The sequence below is a fragment of the Onychomys torridus genome, chromosome 20, assembly GCF_903995425.1.
Source record: "Onychomys torridus chromosome 20, mOncTor1.1, whole genome shotgun sequence".
NCBI lineage: Eukaryota > Metazoa > Chordata > Mammalia > Rodentia > Cricetidae > Onychomys > Onychomys torridus.
The window spans coordinates 22,035,084-22,041,083 of NC_050462.1; positions in this window are offsets into that span (position 1 = coordinate 22,035,084).

Sequence of the window (6,000 nt, forward strand, 5' to 3'; positions counted from 1 at the left end):
CTGAGTAAGCCTTGGAAAAGCAATCAAGTAAGCAGATTTCCTCCATATACTCGGTTTCAGGTCTAGCTTTGGCTTCTGTGGGGGTGGACTTTGACATGTATGTCAAATAAAATCATTCATCCCTCAAGCTGGTGTTGATCACCTTTTTTTCTCCTAATAGTAGTAGAAATCAAACTAGAATAAGAGTTAAGCAGCCTCCCAAATAATCAAATTTAGTTACAAAAAAAGAGAAAGTTATTAAACTGAATGACTGAGGTATGAGACATAGGTTGTTTAAGAGTTTATCCTAACTAGTACAAAGGGGGAGAGAATTTTAGTGGTATGGTGCACATTGACATTAGTCATCCAGATTTACTAATTTTATTTACCTAGAAAATTGGTCATAGAGTCACTATAATTCTTGGTAAATTTTGAAGTTTCCTACAGAAAGACATTTCTGGGTTGTAAAAGTGTCAGGAAGCAGAAATATTTGCATTTCAAAAAGATGAATAAATATTTTACAATTGCAATTTTTCTTAAGTGATTTAGGAATATGGAGATCAGGATCCTAGAATCAGAAATAAACCTTGCTAAATTTAATCAAGCAGGGGGAAATATTAAGTATATCTTGGTTAAGATTTCATTACTGAATTGGTGGCAATCTGTAAACTTAATTATATAGTATGTGAAATTGCACATATAGCAATAAAGGGGCAGTTGTGTGACTTTGTGTTCAGATCATTTAAGTAAGTTATTGGAAAATATGTAAATGGCATTTTCCTTCTTAACTACTCAAACTAATTGTTCTGATTATATTTGAACATTTCTCTAGTTCATAAAGAAGTAAAATAGCATTTTTATAATATGACATTTAACAAACAGAGTAACATTATAATCTAACATTTAAGCTCCGTATTTGCTAAAGCTTCTGAGAGATGAATGATGACTTTGAAGTACTTGTAAATAAAATAATTCAAGATAAGCATAAAGTAGGACAGGAATAATAATTTTTATTACCTTCAAACTGAAGTTCTTGCATATTTTAAATGGTGTTTAATGTTGCTTAAATGATTATGGCTATAAAAGAAATATATCTGATATAATTAAACTTGTGTAATTTCAAAGAAGGTAAATTCAGTAGCCATCTCCTAGCATGTCATTAAATATGGTAATAATATTTTGAAGGTATTTTTGGTATTATTTATTGTATGTAAGAATATATAAATTACTTCATATACAGAACAATTAATTTAGCTAAATTCACCATGTTTAAGTTAAATGGCTTTCTGTTTTGGTTCTTATATTCCAGCATCCCTATGACTTCCCAATGCACATATCTAACCAAGCCATGGTGCATTTAATTAAGTGGCCATGGATTTACTTGGTTTCCTACTGTAATGAGCTCATAGTGAAACTATACAAAAAATAGTGAGTGAGGGTGATTAGCATCATCTACATTTGAAAGTACAAAATTTGCAAGTCAGAGCTGTTTAATGCAGTTTATTTGCCAGCATTTAATTGTCAGTGGTATAGAAAATTAAGCTTTTTAACGCAAACTCACCCAGAAAGAGCAAGTATGTTTTGCATGAGAAAAGCTTCCTTCTTAACTATCTTCAAGATTTATTGACTTAGATGTTTGCAGTGTGTGTGTGTGGTGCAACTGTGTGCATGTGTCTTTCTCCATAGCTCTCTATATTAATCCTTTGAGACTAGGTCTCTTCCTGAACTTACTTACACCTGTTCAGCTAGGAGAACACCCAGCCAGATGGTCCTGGCTCAGCTTCCTAATACGGAAGCTATATATGCACTCTGAAGACCATGCTCAGCTTACTATTCAGGTGCTGGGGTTTGAATCCAGGCTCTCATTCTTACACAGCAAGCTTACCTCCTGACTGTGCTCTCCATTGCCTACTCCAGTCTTTTTATTGATCTATTTGTTTACTTATTTTTTCTAACTAATTATTTATTTTTACAGATTAAAAAACTTTATAATTCAATGAACTTTAAAAGTTCGATGTGTTTTATTTTTAAATACTGTTATCCACAAATATTTAGAATATATGTTTAGTACTTCAGATTTTTCTCTGCTATTTTTTATAACAGAATACATTAAAAATGAAGTCTTGAAGGATCCTGTTTTTTGCTCTGTCCTGGGTCTGTCTTCATCAGTTTACTGATGCTGACATCTCTCCTCCTTGTTTGGCCTCTGATAAGTTGTTGTCGATAACCTGTTGTTTTGTTCTTGAACCTTGCCCTGGTTTCAACTTTGGGATATCAGAACTGTCAAAAATAAGACAAAGAGCAAGAATCACAGAGCTCATGAAAGTTAGCGAAGACATACGACCTGATAATCCACTGATGAATGTTCACCTGGCAGACGGTTTTCAGTTTATTCCATTTTCTGTCACAGTACCTAAAATAATAAGGGGATTTTCTTCCCCCACATAATAGATGATGGCAGTTGCTTACTTTGTGAGAACCTGCCAAGGCAACCTACCCCGTGGTTTTATCTTTGAAAGTAAGTAGTAAACAAGCTTGCCTGGCTGCAGATAAGAGACTTAGAAAGAATCCTATTCAGATGTTCCTGTCACTAATTCATCTGCAGGGTTTGTGATTCATACGTACTGTTCTATGTGCAATAGAGCATTAAATTGGTTTCATCTGGGAGCAGGTCACACGCAGGGGTCTTCAGTCCCACCCTGTTGGACCAGGAATGCTTGATTCATATAGCTGTTTGCCACTGAATTTTCACTAGTACAAGGCAGGTATCTTGAGAATACATCAGATATCTATTGAAATTTCCCATAGCAAAATAATTGACTAAAACTTCACTATCTTTCCTAAGCAAACGTAAGTAATGACAACAAAAGGCAGTTCTCCTTGTGGCACAATAATTTGTCCTGATGCTTAGAGTTATAGGTCTATTTATCTTTAATGCCCTAGCTTTTGATGAATGGAGTTTTAAGGCTCTTTTATTTATTAAACAAAGAGATTGGTACTTAAACTCACTAATTTATACAAAATAAAAAATAAAAAAGCAAAACAAAAAACACAGAGCTGCTTTGAAGCAAGCATTCACATATGAAAAACTTTGGAAAAGGCTTGTAGTTCACAGTATGGTTTTCTATGTAGAAACTTCTACTTTATCACTGCAGAATTGGAAAGATAATATCATGTCATGCAAAAAAGGAGATCTACTGGTTTGAAGAACATAGACGCACATAGGTATGTGATTCTTGTTTTCTGGGTTACAATGGTGATGGAAGCTTATAGTATAGATTTGTCTTTTTAATGGAAGATACCTAAAAAAATACAGTAGCCCCCTCCAAATAAGTCCTCTGATTTTATTATTTCCATGATGGGGTAGGTAATTCTACTTTATTTTCCTGCCTTCTAAGTGTGCTTCATTTGGTGCAAAATTAGACCAATAAATGGCAAAGTGGTTGTTAAATGTAAGCAATCAATGAAATTGTTCTAAAGTATTTCTAGTGTCCATGACAACAGTCTTTAAGTGTGTTAAATGTGCAACATAAACCAATACAGACTTTCTATTTTTATAAATTTATCCCTGTTCATTATAGTCTATGTTGTTGTTAAAAACAATCTGGACCATTTCCAGAAGTAACAAAATGGATTTTTACACAAGGATATAAATGAAGATTTTATTATCGTGTATATAGTATAATTTCTTTAATTCAGTCCCTGTTGTGAGAATATGGCACATATAAGCCAGAATTTTCATATTAATGAATTAAAGCATAATTAGGGCATTACTGTAGGGAACTTTTTATATTTTTCATGCATAATTCAACATATGTAAATGAGATATTTTCTTATTGGTCCCGTTTCTTAAATTAGATTGTGACCTGAAAACCTTCTAAGACCTATTAAGAAACAAGGGTGTGAAATTAATATATTTAATAGTATTATTGTAAGATTTTAAAATGTTCTAGAAGGCCATTTTTTTTGCAGGAAGAAAATACAAAGAAAACCAACCTATAAAATTAGGAGAAAAAATGTATACTATCTGAAGGGTACAGATAATTGGTCAAATTTCTTTCCTATTTTTTCTATCCTAAAATGTAATTTTCTGTGAAAAAGTTCTAAATTCTGAATTTTCCATATTTGTATATAAAATGTATTTTTACCTCTCACACATAGTGTTTATCATCCTTCTTCTACCCCAAAGCACTTAAAAATACAGAACTAATAATAGTTTTTAAAAAGCATCTCAAAGAGAGATTTTGCTTGTAATATTTTAAATATTTAACCTTTTGCTGCTCAGATTATAATGAAGGTTTCAAATCATTTCCATCTCTGGAATTTTCCTGTTCAAGTACTATAACTCTAGAACTTTACTTTAAGTGTTAAATACTTTAAAAGCTCCTTCTTCAGCATCTGCCTTAGCCATATCTCTAGTCATGAACATCATCCATATGAAATAATTATTCATTTTTGGATCTTTTTAATAAATCTTAGGGTTTCATATTCTACTTCTTACATTGAAGATGGGATATTTTAAGAACTTATAAATGTTTGAATGGATTAAATAAAAATGACAAGCTTGTAAATAAAAAATACATAAAATATATAAATATATAATATAAATATACTCATTAATTTATTTAACAAAATATGTTCAGGTCTGTAGATGAATTTCTAAACAGTCTTATTAAATAAAAAACACAGAGCTAGATATAGGGGTTAAAGCCTAAAAGATATTAGAGAAATAGGCACAGCCACAGCTAACCTCACCTTACCTCAGCTTCCAAAAGTGAGATACTTCCTGTCTATCCACGCCTATATGCCTTGCTGTTGTGCCATCTGATTTGTTCTCTCTGCCCAGCTACATCACTTCCTCTTCCTGCCAAGACCTATCACTTCCTGTCTGTCTGTACAGACCTCCATACCTCCATGGTTAACTAGTGTTAGAATTTAAGGCATATGCCCCCACGCCTGGCTCTGTTTCCAGTATGGCCTTGAACTCACAGAGATCCAGACAATCCATGCTCGCCAAGTGACAGGATTAAAGGTATGTGCTACCATTGCCTGACTTCTTTGTTTACTTATAAAGGCTGGTCTTTTTCCTCTGATCTCCAAGCAACCTTTATTAGAGCACAAATAAAATATCACCACACGGATCTACTTTATATTTGAAAAATAAATTCAGCTTTAAATATTAGGTTCCTACTTAACCAGCCAAACTTACTATGGCCATTCAGATAATGCACATAATGTGGAAGAGAAAAATAGTGACATTTTTTTTTCTGTTTCTTTTTCCTTATTCCCCTTTCAGACAATACATCCTGTCCACAGTCTCTCCCTCCCCTCCTTTGAGTTCCCACCAAAATCCTCTACCCCAGATCCACTGCTTCTCTCTTTCCCTTCAAAAATGAGCAGGCCTGCCAAGGATAGCAACTGTATACAACATAACAAGATGCAATAAAACCAGGCATAAAACCTCAATTCAAGGCTGGATTAGGCAACCCAATAGGAGGAAAAGGATCCCACAAGCAGGCAACAGAGTCAGAGATATCTCCACTCCCACTGACAGGAGTCCCATACACCCATGTCGGAACAACCACAGCCATTATGCAGAGGACCTATGCAGACCCCTGCAGGCTCTGTGGTGGCTGCTTCAGGCTCTGCAAGCCCCTATGAGCCCTGCTTAGTGAGCATTGTTCTCCTAATGTTCAGGATCCTCTGGCTCCTGCAATCCTTCCTCTACTTCTTCAATGGTGTTCCCCTGGGTCTGTCTAATGTTTGGCTGTGGGTCTCTGTATCTGGTCCCATTAGGTCCTGAAGAAAGCAACTCTGAAGATTGCTGTGGGCACCAATCTATGTTTATCATTAGAAATCATTTCACTGAATTTTTTTCTATCAGTCATATTTGTTTCTACCCTAGAAGACATCCAGCTTCTGAGCCTGGCCATCCAGGCAGTGTTGGACATGGGAAGCCTTTTATGGCTTTAGTCTCCAGTTAGACCAATCATTAGTTGGCAACTCCCACAAGCCCTGAGC